The following is a 21221-nucleotide window of genomic DNA, read 5'->3' as shown; positions in this document are numbered from 1 at the left end:
CTTTTATTGATTTGTTAAAAGTCAAATAAGGGAAAAAATAAACACCATGTGTACCAAAATAAGAAATTAAAATGGAATTAAGCAATTTGTCCCTGTCTTCATGGACAAAACCTACCAAGTATATTAGAAAATCCATGGTCACGGGAGAATGAAGATCTGAAGGAGCTAAATATTAGATAATGTAGTAGAAAATCAACAGTCTTGAACGTGGAATAATCCCAATAAGTTGATGACTTACATTCCAGTCTTTTGAAATAAATGGCTTTAGGAATAGTGGATGCTCTGGTCACCTAAATTTTCTTTGAAGTTCTCATCCCCACTAATGTTTGACACCCCACCTCACTAAGGGGACAAACAAATGGAAGAACATCATGTTTTCAGACGGTTTGTTTTGGATAAGGTTATTGAGGCAGGGTACAGCTATCAAAGGAACACAATGAAAATGAACACCATTGTCACATTAAAGTGCGACTCAGCAACCAGAGCATTCAATGGACAAGGGGATCATAATTACCAAATCCCAGTTTCTTCCAGTTAATTGGAGGGAAGTAAATATGATGAGGAAGGAAGGGAAAATGGAGAACCATAAAACAGTTCGTACAACTTGTAGTCAGGGAAAATGCTGGAAAAATTGAATATATGTTGACCTTGGGATACCAGTAGATAGTTTCCTGAAAGTGATGAGACAGATGGAAAGGTAGTGAAAAATATATTTGGGAAAAATACCTTCATTTATAAGGGCATTGAGTACAGAAGTAGGGAAGTGATGTTTAGAGTATTGTGTATATTTCTGGTTGCCTTCTTAAAGGAAATATATAATTAAGCTGGAAAGATGTTATAGGCACTGGAGGGCTTGAGTTAATAGGGGAGGTTGGATAGACTAGGACTTTTCACCATGGCGTGTAGGATGCTGTGAGAGATTGAAACAATCATGAGGGGCATAGATTAGGTAAATACTCATTTTTTCTTTCCCCCCCCCCCACCCCCAGAGTAGGGGAATATAAAATTAGATGGCAGAGATCTCAGCTGAGTTCTAAAAAGGGACCCAAGAGGCACCTTTCTTGTATGGAGGGTTGTAGGTAATTAGTGGTGAAAGGAAGTGCCAGAGATGGCTATATTTGCACTGCTCAAAAATCATTTAGATAAATGCATGAATATGAAGGATTAAGAGGTGATATGGGTTAAATAATTTGACCACCATAAGTCAGTAACATGTTTGTATAGGGGCAATTTCTGTGCTGTAAAACTCTTTGACTATAACAATGGACATTTAGAAATTCAAACACATTTACAAAAGTGCAAAGATCCAGATGCCAGAAATGTGGACCACTCGAGAATCTTGACTTTTCAAAATCTCTTGAGCATTTTAATTTTAGCGAGCTTTTGTGTACGCGTGTCCATGTGTAAGGGCCACAGATGCACAGCGGCAACCATATATAATGTACGCATTTACTGAACCCATAATAATGGCAACTATATATAACATACGTATTTATTAAACCCATATTAATGGATCCCAACGTAGATAAACTTCAGTGTGTGTGAAGAGAAGAACACTTGAAAACTGAGTGACAAACTTGAAATAATTAAGAAGCTAGAATGTGATGTGAGCAGAACTATTCTAATGGAAGCATACGACATCAGAAAGTCTACAATTTATGATGATGAAAAAGGCTACTGCAGAAAAGACCATTGAAATATTTGTTAAATTTGTGGAATAGAACCATAGCTTCTGTTTTCAAGACATCATGGTGCAGAATAATCTTATCACAAAGAAATTACAAAGGCGGAAACAAAGTAATATACAGAAGTATTTAAAGAAAGCAAAAGAAGTGCCAAGTAGTGGAGCAGATGCTGCAAGTGTTCCATCCACAAGTAGTGCAGTTTTATTTCTCCTCAAATTTAAATCTTAAAAGTAGTGCCCGAGAATCTGGAAAATCCAGGCTGACCTAATCAATTCCTGAACAATCTGGATTTTCAGATTTCTACTGTATTTACAAAGAGATGCTGTCTGATTTATTTCAGTATTTGATATTTTGCTTTGCATATTATGTATACTAATATGCACAAACAGAAATGGCTATTGTGATGGACTGGTGCCCGCAACATTCATAATTAGTTCCTGGAGCAATAAGGCTCATTGGTTTGCATTAAGTTGCAGTCAAGGCCAGAGTTGCCGATGGGAGTTTCAAGTGGTTTAAAGATCCTTAGATACACCTGAAGTTGAACCTATCAGCTTTTTTGCATCGTGCTGTCTTCCAATGACTCCAATGTGACAAATCTGGCTGAATTTTATTTCTCTTCTGCTGCTGAGGGCCTCAATTGTGAAATGTCTCCCAAAACCCACTTTCTTTCTCCTGTGAACCTAAGTCACCTGGCTGTTGATCATCTGTAGTAATGTCTCAGTACTTTTTTTTGCCAATTATTTGATAAAATGCAAAGGAACATTTTGGTAGATTATTGGTGCAACATAACCACCATCGGCAGAATTGTGGAATTATTCAACGATGATTATTGATTAGGTGAAATGGATGTTCTAGTGGCCAAAAATTTGACAAAAAGGGCAGGTTTTAAATTGAACACTAGGCAGTGAAGTCATTTGCTGCCTACTCCTCTTGTTTGGTAACTTTGATTGCTTTCCATCCCTTCTGACCCCCACCCCCCACCCCCCACCCAAACTAATCTCTATTTACTTTGACTCAGGTCTTTCCCATTCCATCTGACCGCAGGTACTGGCACCAGCACAGGTAATTTAGGGAAGGTGAGGGTGTCCATGAAAATTTTGCTCGTGAACCAAACTCTTTGGAGCTCATTGTTTCAAATAACATTTGGATTTTCAATTAACGGATCACTCTGTCATGTTCTAAATGCTTCAACACTGTTATAATCTTGGTTGTATCTGAACTAGCCAGTTTCCCACAGTGAAGAGCTGTAGTATGCAAATGAGATGTGATGATAATCTGTTATGGGTGGGAAGAATGATGGAGGCAAGGATACCCAAAGCAATTTTTTATTGTTCAACCAACATATGTGATATTTAGCATCCTTTTGTGAGAAGGAAAGGGCCTCCATTCTCTTACTTGTGAGAATAAACAGTGCCTGTGACAGTGGATCAGCCTCTCTACAATGAAACATCATAGAGAGAACTTTGATGTTGCACTGCCTCCAACAGCACTTCGAGACCAATCCTAGGTGTGCGACTCTTGTTGGTGAAGGCAATGAAAAAAAGATTGTGTGCACAATACCACAAATTTGGAATTCCTAATTCATTAAACTGCACCCTGTTAGACACAGCAGTAATTTGGAGAAAACTTCATAACTAATTTGGGGATCTGTCACTTTGTTTGCTTCACTCCATGTATTAAATCACGTTCACAGCTGTGTCAATGTAAAAGATGCTGAAGGAATTTGGAGGAATAGAATGAGTAACAAAAAGTACAAACTACCAAAAGAGAGCACGGAGTCTCACTTAACCATAACCATATAACCATTTGCATGAGTTAACAAATCAAAACACTTTCTCCAGTTTTATTCGGTGGGGGGCGGGGGGAAGAATTATTGTGGTCAGGATCAATATATGCCACTCTAATAATAGAATGACAATAATAGAATGGTATTTTAAATGAAAAGGAGAATTGATGAAGTGGGGGGAGGGGGCATGTGAGAGAGAATAGGTTACAAGGAACCAGGTGGGAAGCTAGAATCTGGGGCCAGCCGCATTCTGTGAGTAGAATTGCCTCCAATTTTGTAACAAAATATGGAAAGTTAAGGATCTAATGGAACTGATGGTGGATCGATTGCTATTTACCACCCAGATCAAGGATAGCATCCTGGAATTTGTGCAGAAGCTGATGTGGAATCAAGGTAAGGGTACTTCAGCAAATTAACTGAGGGAAACCAATGAAGATGAATAACATACCAATATGAAAAACAGACTAATCTCCAGTTTTCTATCTTTGTATTTTCAGAGATGCTTACAAAAATTTGAGAGTAGTCATTCACCTGGCTTCAAAATGAGTTGAGTGGTAAACACCAGAGAACTGGGGTGTGATTAGTGAAGATCAGGGTTTGTGGTGGGGCTGAATCAGTTAACAATAATTTGTAAATGATGGAGATGATGGAATTGAAAACCATGTGTTCAATATTTGCAGTGCCATAAGTAATTGAAGAAGATAATTTGAGAGTTCAGGGCTGGAGTTTTGACCTCTTATGTTCTTCACCTTTAGCCAGCTGGGCCATGACTTCTGGAATTCTCAACTCAAATCTATTCTTTCAAGATGTTACATAAATCTTGACTCTTTGGCCAAGCATTTGATCGCCTGCCCTGGTCCTTTTCCCCTGCTCAACTGCTATATAACCACTTACAGCACAGAACAGGCCAGTTCGGCCCTACTAGTCCATGCCGTAACAAATTCCCACCCTCCTAGTCCCACTGACCAGCACCCGGCCCATACCCCTCCAGTCCTCTCCTCTCCATGTAACTATCCAGTCTTTCCTTAAATGTAACCAATGATCCCGCCTCAACCACGTCTGCCGGAAGCTCATTCCACATCCCTACCACCCTTTGCGTAAAGAAATTTCCCCTCATGTTCCCTTTATAATTTTCCCCCTTCAATCTTAAACCATGCCCTCTAGTTTGAATCTCCCCCACTCTTAATTGAAAAAGCCTATCCACATTTACTCTGTCTCTCCCTTTTAAAATCTTAAACATCTCTATCAAGTCCCCCCTCAATCTTCTCTTTGGCTTGGCTTCGCGGTCGAAGATTTATGGAGAGGGTAAAAAGTTCACGTCAGCTGCAGGCTCGTTTGTGGCTGACAAGTCCGATGCGGGACAGGCAGACACGATTGCAGCGGTTGCAGGGGAAAATTGGTTGGTTGGGGTTGGGTGTTGGGTTTTTCCTCCTTTGCCTTTTGTCAGTGAGGTGGGCTCTGCGGTCTTTTTCAAAGGAGGTTGCTGCCCGCCAAACTGTGAGGCGCCAAGATGCACGGTTTGAGGCGTTATCAGCCCACTGGCGGTGGTCAATGTGGCAGGCACCAAGAGATTTCTTTAGGCAGTCCTTGTACCTTTTCTTTGGTGCACCTCTGTCACGGTGGCCAGTGGAGAGCTCGCCATATAACACGATCTTGGGAAGGCGATGGTCCTCCATTCTGGAGACGTGACCCATCCAGCGCAGCTGGATCTTCAGCAGCGTGGACTCGATGCTGTCGACCTCTGCCATCTCGAGTACTTCGACGTTAGGGATGAAAGCGCTCCAATGGATGTTGAGGATGGAGCGGAGACAACGCTGGTGGAAGCGTTCTAGGAGCCGTAGGTGGTGCCGGTAGAGGACCCATGATTCGGAGCCGAACAGGAGTGTGGGTATGACAACGGCTCTGTATACGCTTATCTTTGTGAGGTTTTTCAGTTGGTTGTTTTTCCAGACTCTTTTGTGTAGTCTTTCAAAGGCGCTATTTGCCTTGGCGAGTCTGTTGTCTATCTCATTGTCGATCCTTGCATCTGATGAAATGGTGCAGCCGAGATAGGTAAACTGGTTGACCGTTTTGAGTTTTGTGTGCCCGATGGAGATGTGGGGGGGGCTGGTAATCATGGTGGGGAGCTGGCTGATGGAGGACCTCAGTTTTCTTCATGCTGACTTCCAGGCCAAACATTTTGGCAGTTTCCGCAAAGCAGGACGTCAAGCGCTGAAGAGCTGGCTCTGAATGGGCAACTAAGGCGGCATCGTCTGCAAAGAGTAGTTCACGGACAAGTTTCTCTTGTGTCTTGGTGTGAGCTTGCAGGCGCCTCAGATTGAAGAGACTGCCATCCGTGCGGTACCGGATGTAAACAGCGTCTTCATTGTTGGGGTCTTTCATGGCTTGGTTCAGCATCATGCTGAAGAAGATTGAAAAGAGGGTTGGTGCGAGAACACAGCCTTGCTTCACGCCATTGTTAATGGAGAAGGGTTCAGAGAGCTCATTGCTGTATCTGACCCGACCTTGTTGGTTTTCGTGCTCCAGAGAAAAAAGCCCTAGTCTGCACAACCTTTCCCTGTAACTCAAACCTTGAAATCCTGTCAACATTCTTGTGAACCTTCTCTGTACTCTCTCTATTTTGCTTATATCTTTCCTATAATTTGGTGACCAAAACTGTACACAGTACTCCAAATTTGGCCTCACCAATGCCTTGTACAATTTCATCATAACCTCCCTACTCTTGAATTCAATACTCCGATTTATGAAGGCCAATATTCCAAATGCCTTCTTCACCACACCATCTACTTGAGTATCAGCCTTGAGGCTACTATTTACCATCACTTCTAAATCCCTTTGTTGCTCTGCATATCTCAATAGCCTACCATTTAATGCATATGACCTATTTAGATTTGCCTTTCCAAAATGTAAAACCTCACACTTATCTGTATTAAATTCCATCAGCCATTTCTCAGCCCACACCTCCAGCCTTCCTAAATCACCTTTTAATCTTCGGTAATCTTCCTCACTGTCCACAACACCACCAATCTTTGTGTCATCCGCAAACTTGCTTATCCAATTCTCCACCCCTACTTCCAGATCGTTAATATATATAACAAATATATATATATATATATATATATATATATATATATATATATAAAACTGCTGATGCTCAATTATGTGATTACAAAACTGTTCACATTATCCTGACTATATAACAATTAGGAATATTTAACTACATTAAAGGAAGCTGAAAAATCCAAGTATTTGTTCCAAAATAAAATTAATTCTTACTCTCACTCAGCTCAACATCAACTGAATGATCTGAATGGCTTCTTTCTGTAAATTGACTTATTCCTTCTACTGAGAACAAAAGGTCTCTGTCTCATTCTAAAACAATGAATCAGGTTGTTTTTGATAGTGAGCCTTGATTAGTGTGGATTCCAAGACTACTGTGCAGGTGCTTTTTCCCTGGGACCCTGTACTGGTCCAGCTAATCTCTTTCAGCAGAGATGAGGGAATCTGGCCTGTTGAAAATCCCCAGCTTTCATCATTTCACCGGGGACCACTGTGCTTTTCACTGGCTTGGGGTCAACATTTAGAATTTGTCGCAAAATTCGAACATCTGGCACACCTCCTCCAATGCTCCAATGTACAAGGTTTTGATTGCCTGTCAAAGTTTGTGCTTCTGAGTTCATTGAGATTTTTTTATTAAAGGGAGGAGACATGTTGCAGTGTTCTTAATGGAAATTTGCAAACTATGCTTTATTTTAAATTGTATGACAATGTCATAATGTGCAGGCCAAGTAATTTATAATGTCTGCAATATGCCCCTGTTCTGGAGTTGTACAAAAAAGCTCTATCTCATACTTTCGTAGGCTGTGTGTACTTGTATAGAACCAAAGAGCATTACATCACTGAAACAGGCCTCTTCAGCCCTTCTAGTCTGAGCCAAGCCATTTTTTGTTTACCTAGTCACACTGACCTGCACCCTGTCCATAGCCCTCCATTCTACTTCCATCCAAATTCCTCTTAAATGTTAAAATTGAACCTGCATTCACCACTTCAGCTTTCAACTTGTTCCACACCCCCACCACTCTCTGTGTGAAGAAGTTCCCCCTCATGTTCCCTCTAAACTTATCCCCTTTTCATTCTTAACCCATGTCCTCTGGTTTGTATCTAACCTAACCTCAGTGGAAAAAGCCTACCTACATTTACTCTGTCTACCCCCCTCATAATTTTAAATACAGGCATACTAGAGCATTCCTAAACCTTTAGTATGCCAAAATGGCGTAAAGTGAAGACCCATTCACTACTATTGAAGGCTATTTTCATAAAAACGGAAACCCATTCAAATTTCTTTCAGATAGCGAACACAGGTTTCTTCATGAAAGTGAATTTTCGTACAGAGAGTATTTGTAAAGCAGGGTATACTTGTATCTCTAACAAATCTCCCCTCATTCTTCTATGCTCCAGGGAATAAAGTCCTAACCTGTTTAATCTTTCCCTGTAATGTCTGGGCAACATCCTAGTAAATCTTTGCTGCACTCTTTCTATCTTATTGATAACTTTCCTACAGTTAGGTGAGTATCTTTGCTTTAACTGCTCTTGTTCCAACCAACTCGACGACAGTGGAAGACAGACAAAGGCATGAATGTGACCACAGTGTATGACAGTGTCCTGTTGTTGCTGAATGTTCTGTGAAGTACAAACGAAACAGTTGATAGCAAATAAATCTGCTGATCTTACAGAACCTCATCCATTCCAGTCAGATGCATAATATAAATGGGGTGCGATTGAATTGACTGACTCTTTAACCATGAAGACCGCAGTGTGTTCAAGCCCAATCACTCCAAATGGCTGACAATGTATTTGTGGTTTTATTAATGCTAGGTCAAAGACTGACATGAAGAGTGAAAAAAATGAGAGTGCTGCACTGTGCACGTCTCCTGAAATCGACATGACAAAAGCTGCTTTTATTTTTGACTAACTGAAGGGTTCGTGCCTCCAGCTCCCAGTGAGCTGGTACCATGTAGTCAGTGGTGCATCTAATTCTGTGCTGTGTTAGTTAAAGCACAAGAAAGAGATTCAATGATAGGCCGTTCCACCATTCAATAAAATCGTGGTTAATATTTTCCTGAAGTGACACTTTCACTAAACGAATATCCCTTAATTTCCTTTAAATCTTTCTCAAATATACGAAGTTTTTGAGCCTTGGGAGAGAGAATTCCAAAGCTGCATTGCTCTATGGAGTCATTTTCATTATCAGCCGTGAATAGATAACCCTTGTGTTGAGATTTCAACACCTGGTTTAAGACACCTCTGTCTTGTGCCTCCTTTGTTCAGCCCTGTGAGAGATTATTTTGTTTCAATGAGATTGTTTCACATTGTTGTGAATAAATAGAGTAAAGGCAATGACTACTCAATCTCTCCTCACAGGACAATCTACTCTGTCCTACATACCCTCTTCCACTACTTCAGATTTCAGATTTATTGTCAGAGTACATAAATTATATCATATACAGCTCTGAGATTCTTTTTTCTTTGGGCACGGTAGACCTACCATACATAACTGATAGTACAAAAAAAACTACACAACATGAACATGTAAACATATAAAAGAAATGTAAACCGATAATGAATGTAAACAAACTGTCCAATACAGAGAGAATAAAAAAGAAAATCAATAAAGTGCACAGGTAAGAGTCGTTAAATGAGTCCCTTATTGAGTTTTTTTGTGGAGTCTGATCGTGGAGGGGTAGCAGCTGTTCCTGAACCTGGTGGTGCGAGTCTTATGACACCTATATCTCTTTCCTGATGGCAGCAGCAAGAACAGAGCATGTGCTGTTGGGTGGCGGGGGGGGGGTGGGTCTTTGATGTTTGCTGCCGCTCTCTGATGGCAGTGTTCCCTTCAAAATCAATCTGGTGAACCTTTACCTCACTCCTTTGATAGGGAGAACAGACTTGCACAGTTTTCCCGGTGTGGTTGCACAAGACTCCACGGAATTGAAATGAAGATATTATTACTCAAATCAGAAAGTTGAACACATTATTTGCTTTGCTAATGTCGTGCCAGGCAATTTAGGTCCCACTGAATACCAGCACCTTTTAATCCAGCACCGTTTTTTTAAAAACAAAGTTCTTTGTTTTCTGACAGTGAATTACCTCATTTCTTCAATGAATTGTGCTTCAACAATTGACTTAATTTGACAATAATCCTTGAAGTCTTTCTGCGTCCTGCTCATAACCTACACTGTTGCCCAGATTCATGTCATCAATAATTGCCAGTAGAATACACTTTGTCCCTGGCGATGTAGTTTGTGTACACCTAAGACCCTAACACTAATCTGTGTGACACCTCATTGCTCACACCCTTCCCACCCAGTCTTCTGTCCATTAACTGGTCTTAAATCCATGATAGTATATTCTAAAGGACTTGGAACAGTACAGCACAGGCCCTGTCTGTGCTAAACTTGATGTCCCAATCGAACCAAACCTTATTTGTTTGCACTTGATAGATATCCCTCCATTCCCTTCATATTCTTGTGCCTATCGAGAGGCTTCTTAAATGTTATCATTGTATCTGCTGCCACTGCTATGTCTGGTAGCCCGTTCCAGACACCTTTAATCCACACTTCTGGGTGCTTTGTAGCACATTGGTGAGCCTCTTGTGTTGTTCTTGTGTGGATCTTCATAGGATCCTGTATTCCATGTTCACACGTTCCCTATTTATGCCTTCTATGATGTGCTTCATTGTCCTGTGGAACACTTCTGGTGTTGAGGAAATTCCAAAAGGCATCCTCAGACAGGAGTTTCAGCCGAGTGGTGTATTTAATGTACAGTATTTTGTGCTATCTTAATGCTGTTTTATTTGCCAGAAGCCCTGGGATGCATCCAATGTTCTGAAAAACTTTGCACCGGCCATCTCGCTTGTAATTTCATCCCTGGTTGGAATCTGGTCATGTTCCCTCTTTATATTGGCATTCAGGTTTTTTTGGTCCATGCACACGTGTAGGTCACCGTTCTTTTTGACACACACCATTGAATTCACCCATTCCGTGGGCTCCTCCACTTTCTTTATGAGCTCTAGTACTATGTAATATTATTACATTTGGTTGAGTTCTGCTTGAGCTTTTCTTTTAGTGGCGTGGAACCTGCCTCGGGGCATGCACTACTGGCTGTGCGTCCTCCTTTAACTGTATCTGATAGGTGAATGATAGTACACCAAATCCCTTGAAGAAGCCTGGAAATTGATCCAGTATTTCCTCTAGCTGTTCTCTGCATGGTCACTATTAATGTGGTACACCCTCTTAACGAGGCTTAAGTTTTCATATGCTTTGTCACCAAGCAGTGATTCATGTCCATCTGGGGCTACTGTGAATCTGAGGTGGTGCTCTTTATCTTTAAATTTCACCTCGAGTTTACATGTACCTGTCGAGTTGAGCTGTACGGGATTTGCATGGAGGTATGGTTTTATCTTTATTGCCCTGATGTTGTGCTCACAAATTAAATTGACCTTTGCCCCTTTGTCCATCTTGGAAAGGAGTATTTTTTTCCATTTGGATGCAATGACACAGTCCACTTATCTTGTCCGACTCTGTTCATGTTTGGCTGCTGAGTGTCTGTTGGTTATGGTCTTTCCGCATTACCATGCTATAAAGAGTGCATCACTGAAAGCCCTCTTTTTACAGTGTGCATGATTTCACTTCTCTTTTGTTTCCCTTTGGAAAAACGTTGCTTTGTGTAATGATTCTGCCCTTTGCACTTATTATAGACTTTTCCATAGGCTGGGCATTGTTTTGGTGCGTGTTGAGTGCCAGTGTTGAGTGCCACGTCGTTTGAAATTGAATGTCTCTCCACCTTTTTGTTGTTTCCTATGTATTTTTTTTAAAATTTGTGTGTGGACACAAACTGTGGCTATGGCTATGCCTTCGTTTTCACTGGCTTTTGAAGTCTCACTGAACTATTTCACTGGTGTGGCATATCTTCACAGCTCCAGCTAAGGTAAGCTCTGTCTCTTGCAGCAATCTCTCTCGCACTTTCTTATCAATAATACCGAACACAATTTGATCATGGATCATTGAATCTTGCAGTGGTCCAAAATTAAATATTCTTGCTTTTAATTTTGTCTGTTTAAAAAAAAAATGTATCAAAGCTCTCTCCCTGCAGCTGAAAACAGGTATATCTCGAATGTCTCCTTTCTCTTTGGTGAACAGTGTTAATCAAACATTTTGATAATCAATTCGACAGGGCTGCCCATTGACACCAGCCTTATTTACACTGGTTATTGAACCATTAGCTCAGGCTATTAGACAAAATAAAGAAATTAGAGGGATGAGGTTTAAGAATGAAGAATATATAATTAACTTATTTGCGGATGATGTGTTGGTATACTTGATGGAACCGGACTGGTCGTTGAAACAACTGCAAGAGTGTTTGTTGAAATTTGGAGAATTATTGGGATATAAAGTTAAATGGGATAAAAGTGAAAATTTACCAGTTGGAGTGGGTGATTATTTTGAATTTAAGACAATTACAAAATTAAGGTGGACAAGTGAAATTAAATATTTAGGTGTGTTTATGGATACAAATCATCAATCATTATATCAATTAAATTATGTACCTATATTAAGACAGATTAAAGCAGATTTGATTAAATGGAAAGATCTTCCATTAACTTTGATTGGTTGGGTTAATTGTATTAAAATGAATATTTTTCCTCAAATTCAATATTTATTCCAGCCACTTCCTTGTTTACTTTCTAAGGGTTTTTTTTTTCAAGATTTGAACAAAGCAGTGCAAGAGTTTTTATGGAAAGGTAGATTAGCTCAAATGGCATTGCATAGACTTGCATGGAAGTATACATTGGGCGGACTACAACTATCGCATTTTCAAAATTATTATGAAGTGGTCCAGTTGAAGTTCATTAGTAGATTGATGGATAAAGATCAGTCTCCTATCTGGGCTAAAGTGGAGATGGTGTGTATTCCTAGGGTTGAAATACATGAATTTATATTTCGTTGAAATTCAAATTTGTTACAGCAATATGATATGCCAATATTGAAACATTTATGAAAGATTTGGTTAAAAAAATAGGGTGCTGGGTCGAAAGATAAATTATCTATTTTAATTCCATTGTATAACAATCAGCTTAGTCCTTTTTCAATGTTTAACAATCATTTAAAGATTTGGGATTCTAAGGGTATAAAGACAATACAAGATTGCTTTATAGAGGGGCAATTTCTTTCTTTTAACCAATTGAAAGAAAGATTTGATATACCTGTAAATTCTTTGTTTGTGTATTATCAACTTAGGGCTTTGATAAAAGATAATTATGGTAGAGAGATGATTTTACCTACTTTGTCGAGATTTGAATCTTTGATTTCCTCTATACTGAAAAAGGGTTATATTTCAGTTATGTATGATTTGTTACAAGATAGTATGGATAAACAAGATTGGGAGAAATCTAAACTTAAATGGGAGAGTGATTTAGTATTTATTTTTCCTGAAGAAGATTGGGTGAATATGTGTCAAGACAATGTAATTAAATTGACTAATGTGCGATATGGAATGATTAACTATAATTTTTTACATCAATTATATTTGACCCCGGAAAAGTTAAAAAAAAAATATGGGTTTAGTAATTCGGATTTTTGTTTTAGATGGGGTTTATGTATTGAAACTTTTTTACATACTGTATGGAATTGTGTTAAAGTTCAATAATTTTGGCAAGGAATTAAAGTAGTTTTGGAGAAATTATATAATTTTATATTACTGTTGGATCCAACGATTTTCTTGTTGGGAAATTTATATTCGTTAAGAGGAATGGGTTTGGATAAAATTCAAATTGCTTTTGTATGTTTGGTATTATTGGTAGCGTGTAAATGTGTTGCTAGTACTTGGAAAGATGATACTGAGATTAATATAGCTTGTTGGCATAATGAATTGAAAGTATGTGTTGTTATGGAAAAAAATTACATACTTTACATGATAATTATTCTTCTTTTGTTAGTAAGTGGTCTCCGTATTTGAAATATATGCATTTAGATATTGTTAACATTTATAATTTAAAAAAAATATAAATAATCAATATTTTTTTTGTTGCTCCCCTTAAGGGAGCTGGCTGTAAGGGTGGGAGGGGGGATGGGTATTAATGAAAAATTTTCTTTGACTCTTTTTATATTGTATGTTATGTTTCTATTATCTTTTAAATAAAGTTTGAAAAAAAAAACATTTTGATAACCATGTTGAACTTGCCCTAGTCATCTGCCTCAGCACAAAACAAATATGCTGAAAACCTCTAGTGCTTGAGGTCCCATAAATGTAAGTAGCAGTGCACTCTTCCATACATCAGGTTTGCTATCGAGTCACATGGCTTGTAGGTACAGCATAAACCATTGCTTGAACAACCTCTACTCATGGTTGACATTTCCAGTCCAATTTACAACATCAGGTGTCTTTACATTCTCCATGCTTTCTGCTGCAATCGACTGATTCTCACTCTGTACACTCCTGGTCTTTTTTCCACTCTTCTACTCCTGGTATTAAGTGATATTTCTTTTACTGTAATAAATAAACTTGGGTTTTTTTAATAACAACTATAATTTATTAACTTTAGAACTCATGACGTGATGGAGGCATCCATTTTGAATCTACACCTAGTTGCAACAACTCTTCATCGATTCTCTCTAGTGGTCAGGATTATCATTACCACTATCATTACACCTGCGATGACTGGTATTCAAATCCAGCACCATCTGTAAGGAGTTTATATGTCTCCCAGTGTCTGCGTGGGTTTTCCCCGGGTGCTCCAACTTCCTCCCATCCTCTAACATGTACCAGGGGTTGTTGGTCATAATTGGGCGGTACGGACTCGAATGCTGAAAGGGCCTGTAACCGTTCTGTATGTCTAAAATTCTAAATATGTCCTTTTGTATATGATGCATTCACCCTGGGGAAAAGATTTTGATTTTCCACCCTAACTATGCTACTCATGATTCTGAATACTTTTATATAGTACCCTCAGCCTCCTTCACTCCAGTGAAAACAACCCAAGTTTATCCAGTCTCTCCCCATAACTTGTATCCTCTAAACCAGGGTACACCGAAGTAAACTGCTTCTGACAATTTTCAAAGCCTTCACATCCTTGGGGATCCATGGTGACCAGAATTGCACACAGGGTTCCAAGTGTGCCCTACTCAAAGTTTTGTACAAAGTCAGCATGCCAACCTCACTTTTAATGAGCTGTGGATCTGGGCCCTAGATCCCACTGCACATGAATATTTTAAAGACCCCTTCCATTAACTGTACATTCCCTTATATTTAGCATCCTAAAGTGCAACATCTCACTTTTCTGGATTAAACCCCATCTGCTATTTTTTTTTACCATTTCTGTATTAGATCTATATCCTTAAACTTACTACCCCCCCCCCCACTACACTTTAACATCCAATTAATATATGTAGATCACAAACCACAGGGGTCCCAGCAGAACACCACTGGTCATATGACTCCAGCCCAAATAATGCCCCTCCACCTCTAACCCCTGTATTCTATGAACCAGCCAATTTTGCATCCAAGCTATCAACTTACAATCTATCCTGTACATCAGCACTTTCTGAATTGGGGGACCTTGTCAAATGCCTTACTGGGATCCCTGCAAATAACACTGACTGTTTGACCCTCAGCAGTTATCTTTTATGTCCTGACCCTCACAATGCATTGTTGCTGTCTTTAATCTAATAAATTTCGAAGTGTGCATAAAACCCATCCCTAAGTAACCTCTCCAATAGTTGCCCTATAATTTCCTGAATTGTTCTTTTTATTCTATTCTTAAAGAAAGGCACATTAGCCACTCTCCAGTTCTCTGGGACCTCTTGTATCACGAGTAAAGGCACAAAGATGGTTGTCAAGGTCCCAGCAATCTTCTTCATGTGCCTCTTTCAATAATCAGGGATGTATCCCATCAGGCCCAAGGGACCTGTCCACCTGATTGTTCCTCAAAAGACCCAACAGCACCTCTTTCTTGATTGTAACACGTGAGTATTCTCCATGTGATGCTTCCTGTCTTCGTCTTTCTTTGTAAACACTGATGCATAGTACTCAGTTTGGAAACTTGCCCACTTCCTCTGATTCCTAGCATAAATTCCTGCCTTTGTCCTTTGGTCCAATCCTCTCCCTGGTTATCTTCTTGTTTTTAATGTGAATATAAAATGCCTTGGGGGTTTTCTTTAATCCAGCTCGCCGCCAGCGCAAATGTTATTGCATATCTCAAATTTGTGGGCGGTTATTTGTGAATTTTGTGAGGGCAATCTTCTGTTTCCTGATGGCTGTAATGCAGGTGTTGCCTGCAGGTTTCTGTGTTTCTCTTCTGGTTACCATCGTACTCTGCTTCCCCGGTCCTTATTGGTTTATTGGGCCCCTGTGCTAAAATCGGAACATTTTCCAGACCCTGAGCATCAAGCCCATTTTGGCAGTGAGATGAATATTTTGGATTGATCTGACATTTTTAATTTCTTGTGTTAACCATGGTGGACCATTTCTGCTGTTTGTTTTTTTTTGTGCTTTAAAGGAAGATTTTTTTTGGGTAAACCATATAATAACTATTTCAAGGCTAGTCACAGCTTGTTTATTGTCATATCCTTTTAATGTGGGTTTCTATTTGATAATAATCAACTTTGTAGTTTTCTGGTTGGCTTCAGCTTAACCAAATTATTTTCAGTCTCTATCACATTGTGTTCACTCTTCCCTAGAAGTCCCTTAGCTGCCAGATGGCTGCTGTCATTACATCCCTCTTACTGACCAACATGAATGTTCAAAGAACCATGTGTGCTTTTTATATACAGTAGATAAAATGATTCTGAGGCGTTGTTAGATTGGTCAGCGGTTCAGTCACTTTTAGTAAAAATCCCCAAAAATGCAGATTCTGAAAACTGAAATATAATTAAAAAAAAACCCAACTTGGAATACTCAGCAGATCAGGCCACATCTGTGGGAAGAGATATTGGAGAAAAGTCTTTGACCTGACGCATTGGCTCGGTTTCTCTTGCCACATATCTGTCTTTACCTGCTGATTGTTTCCAGCATTTATCTTTTTATTTCAGTCACTTTAACCAACCAGTATCAGTCAATAATAGATCCTAAGCACTTGTAGAGTGGTAGCCTTCTCTCCACATATTATTCTTTTGCTGTATTAATCTTTAAAAAAAATTGAGGCCAGAAAGAAGCTACTTAAATGACCAGGAACAAGGCGAGAGGTGGATCTTTGGAGAAGCGGCTTCAGCCTAGCAGAGGGATGTTGCTGGATGTGGAACTCTGCATACTGAGGAGCAAATGAATGCCTTGCCCTCATTTATTGTGTGGGATACGGCACAGATGCTGGCCACAGCAAATCAACCTAGATACCATAAAGGTCACTGGTGATGACCTCAACAGCTGACTCCTCCAGGGGAAGAATAGTGTCCAGGTCAGGTCCAGCTTGATGGTAAACCTCTCTCCCCTCCTGATCTTCTCTGGTTTTCCTGACTCCCGAGCTTCCCCCTAACTCTTGTGTGGCCTCAGTTATATACTTGGTCTGCACACTGGACACCAGAACTGACTGCAAACCTGCCAAATTCTTGACCTGAGTGAACAGGAAAGTCTCTAGATGCTGTGATTTTAGTGCAATACGCAAAAGTGCTGGAGAAACACAGCAGGTCATGCTGCATTTATGGGAGACAAAGGGGAGCTAATATTTTCAGGCCTCAGCCCTTGAGGTCACCCTTTGCTTCCTGTGTGACCTGCTGAGTTTCTCCAGCACTTTTGTGCATTGCACATATTTTTGACCTCTGGTGGTCCATATCCTGACTCCAAAATTGTAAGTTCATGATCATAAATCAATGGATTATGCGAGTTTGGCTTCAATCACAAGTGTCTGATTTAAATACTTTCAAAGCCTTATTGATCTGCTATTTGAAATAATTCTGACCTCTCATTGGATTAATTTGACATGGACAACATGCTGAATTAAATAAATGATAAAAGAAACTTGTGCAATGTAATTATTTTAATTCATGAGGCAAAGCACTCTTCAAATTGTGGGTTTAAGTCGTGCTCAAAAGCCTGAAGGTGAATCTTGAAAGTCTTAATGCCCCAGTAGAGTACCAAAGGACTGTTGCACTCCTGGACAAGCAGTTTTTAAAATAGATGTTGAACGAAAGCCATGCCTGTTGTCTCAAGTGGACTCGAGATTTTGCAGCTTTCTGATGAAGATCGAGGGATTATCCTTCCTTTCCTCCCTGATACTGTCCTCTAATCAAAATTTCTATTACAAATCTTGTTCATTATCACACTGGTGTTTGTGGAACTTACTGTGTACAGAATTTGATGCCACATGTCTTACGATATGAGCTGTGATTTTAATGAATGATAGAAGGGCTGAAGGCTGACTCCTCATTCTGATGTTCTTTCAAATAAAGAAAGGAATGAGAGCGGAGGCTAAACATAGGTCACTGGAAATGGAAAATAATTTCTTTCTTTACCCCACAAAAAAAATAAAGCACTGCTGCAACTTCCAGATCGATTTAATTTTTGTGCCCATCTGAATGAAGGAATGAGTGAGGTTATTGTCAAATGGAGTAAATTTTATTCAGGTGCCTGCCAACATTTTACTTGTACCTTGATGATGGGCTCAAGTCTGAAACATTGGTTATATATCTTTGCTATTATGCTGTTTGACCTGCTGAGTTTCTCCAGCATTGTGTTTTTATGAGTTGAATGTATAGATGTAATTTAAGTCTTCCTTGCTACAGCTTCTCTGGTGCTAAAGGACACTAACACATTCATTCTAGTTAAGATGCTACAAAGATTTATTTTTAAATATGTTAATAAGTATTTAAAAGGAAATAAATGATTAATATTCACAGTTCATTGGGCAATAGTGCAAAAATGTGTTCCGTCAGTAATACAGAGAGATCTTTGATGATTTTGTTGAAGTGTTATGGTTTGTGTTTAATATGAAGATGTTCAAGAAGATGATACTGTTGTCTTCTGTGCAGTCTGCCTGAAGGTGGCAGTGAAAAGAGAGCTTAGCCAGAGTGACAGGGTCTTTATGTTGTTCACTGTCTTCTTGAGGCAGCACCTCACATCTTTGATGGATTGGAGTTTCAAAAACCTGCTGAGTACTGGGTATTTGAGTTTCTGAAACAGGCCAAGATGCAACCAGTCAGTGTTGTACAATACATCGATAGAAGTTTGATTGAATATTCACCAACATGGTAAATCTCCTCAGACTCCTTGGAAAGTGGAGGCAATGGCCTTAATGTGCTAGCCCTAGGGCACATCCTCTGATATAAAACCACAGATCACTACAGCACAGAAACAGGCCCCTTCTAGTATGTGCCGAACCTCGTACCACTGACCTGCATCCAGTCCATAGCTTGCCATACTTCCCTCATCCATGTACTTGTCCAAATTCTTCTTAAATGTTAAAATTGAGCCCACATTCACCACTTCAGCTGGCAGCTCATTCCACATTCTCACCTCTCTCTGTGTGATGAAGTTCCCCCTAAACTTTTCCCCTTTCACACTTAATGCATGTCCTCTGGTTTTTATCTCACCTACCCTCAGTGGGGGAAAGAAAGCCTATTTACATTTGCTCTGTCTATCCACCTCATAATTTTATTACCAATATCAAATCTCCCTTTGTTCTTCTATGCTCCAGGGAAATAAAATCTTAACCTGTTTAACCTTTCCCTGTAACTCATTTCATGAAGACCAGTCAACATCCTAGTAAATTTCCTCTGCATCCTTTATCTTACTGATATTTTTCGTTAGGTGAGCAAAATTGCACGCAATACTCCAAACAGATGATATGAATTGGCTGATGTCTTGCACAACACCTTAACATCCCAGCTCCTATACTCAATAGATTGATTTATGGAGGTCAATATGCCAAAAGCCCTCTTTACAACCCTATCCACCTGTGACACAACTTTCATGGAATTATATACCTGTATTCCCAGGTCCCTCTGTTCTACTGCACTCCTTAGTGCCCTACCATTCATCATTTATGTCCTTTCTTGAATTTTCCTTTCAAAGTGCCACACTTCAGATTTGTCTGCATTAAATTCTGTCTGTCATTTTTTCAGCCCACTTTTACAGATCCCCCTGCAAGCTTTGAGAACCATCTTCACTGTTGACAACGCCTGCAATCTTAGTGCCATCTGTGAACTTGCTGATCCAATTTACAACATTATTATCTATATAATTCATATAGATGACAAACAATAATGGTCCCAACACTGATCCCTGAGGCACACCACTAGTCACAGGCCTCCAGTCTGAGAAACAATCATCCACCACTACTCTCTGACTCCTCCTGTCCAGCCATTGTCAAATCCAGTTCACTACTTCATCGTGAATACCTAGCATCGGAACCTTCCTGACTAACTTCCCATGTGGACCTTGTCAAAGGCCTTACTAAAGTCCATGTAGATCATTTCCACAGTCTTTTCTTCATCTTTCCTGGTAACCTCCTCAAAAGACTTTATAACTTGGTTAAACACGACCTACCACCCATAAAACCATGTTGACTATCCCTAATCAGTTTCTGGCTTTCCAATTAATTGTATATCTGAAATCTTAGAACACCTTCCGATAATTTGTCTACTACTGATGTCAAGTTCACTGGCCTATAAATTCCAGTGTAACTTTTGGAACGTGGCTAAGGACATTTTAAATATTTCTGCCAAAGCCCCTGCAATTTCTATACTAGCCCCCCTCAAGGTCTGAGGGGAATATTATGTCAGTCTCTGGGGATGTATCCACCTTATTTGCTTTCAGACAGCAAGCACTTCTCCTCTTTAATCTGTAAAGGTTCAATGACCTCTGCTGGTTTTCCTTGCTTCGCACGGTTCTATGCCCATTTTCTGAGTGACTGATGGGGGAGGAATCATTTAAGATCTCCTCCCATCTTTTTTTTTGGCTCCATACAAAGCTGATACTCTAATCTTCAAAGGGACCAATTTTTTCCTTTACTATCCTTTTTTACTTAATGTACCTGTAGAAACCCTTAGGATTTTCCTTCACATTGTCTGCCAAAGCAACTTTGTGTCTTTTTTCTGCCTTCTTGATTTCTTTCTGGAGGTTTTCCTTCCATTTTTTATACTCCTCAAGTACCTCATTTGCTCCATTGCCTATAGCTGCTATACACCTTCCGAACCAGATCCCCAATATCCCTTGAAAACCATGGTTCCCTATGCCTGCTAACTTTGCCTTTAATCCTCATAGGAACATACAAACTCTATACCCTCCAAATTTTTACCCTTTGAAGGTCCTCCATTTGCCTCGCACATCCTTGCCTGAAAACAACTTATTCCAATCTTCACAATCTAGATCCTTTCTCATTTCCTCAAAATTAGGCTTTCTCCAATTTAGAATCTCAACCAGAGGCCCGGACCTATCCTGCTTGATAATTATTTTTAAACTAATGGCATTATGATCACTGGACCCAAAATGTTCCCCTACTGATAATTCTGTCACCTGTCCTGTCTCATTCCCTAAAAGGAGATCAAGTATTGCATTCTCTCTAGTTGGTACCTCTATATATTGATTTAGAAAACCTTCCTGAACACATTTGACAAATTCCAAGCCATCCAGCCCTTTCTACAGTATGGGAGACCCAGTCAATATGTGGAAAATTAAAATCCCCTTCTATCACAAGTTTCCTGCAGCTGACTACTATCTCTCTACAGATTTGCTCCTCCAATTCTTGTTGACTATTGGGCAGT

General features: G+C 39.6%; 1 protein-coding gene across 5 annotated transcripts in view; it reads left to right on the top strand.

Moving 5' to 3' along the window:
• Window positions 1–21221, top strand: part of elf1 (E74-like ETS transcription factor 1) — a 309211-nt gene that overhangs the window by 5113 nt on the left and 282877 nt on the right. The window lies entirely within an intron of this gene.

Source organism: Narcine bancroftii, chromosome 8 (genome assembly GCF_036971445.1).
Source record: "Narcine bancroftii isolate sNarBan1 chromosome 8, sNarBan1.hap1, whole genome shotgun sequence".
Classification (NCBI taxonomy): Eukaryota; Metazoa; Chordata; class Chondrichthyes; order Torpediniformes; family Narcinidae; genus Narcine; species Narcine bancroftii.
This window is presented reverse-complemented; position numbering and strand designations above follow the sequence as displayed.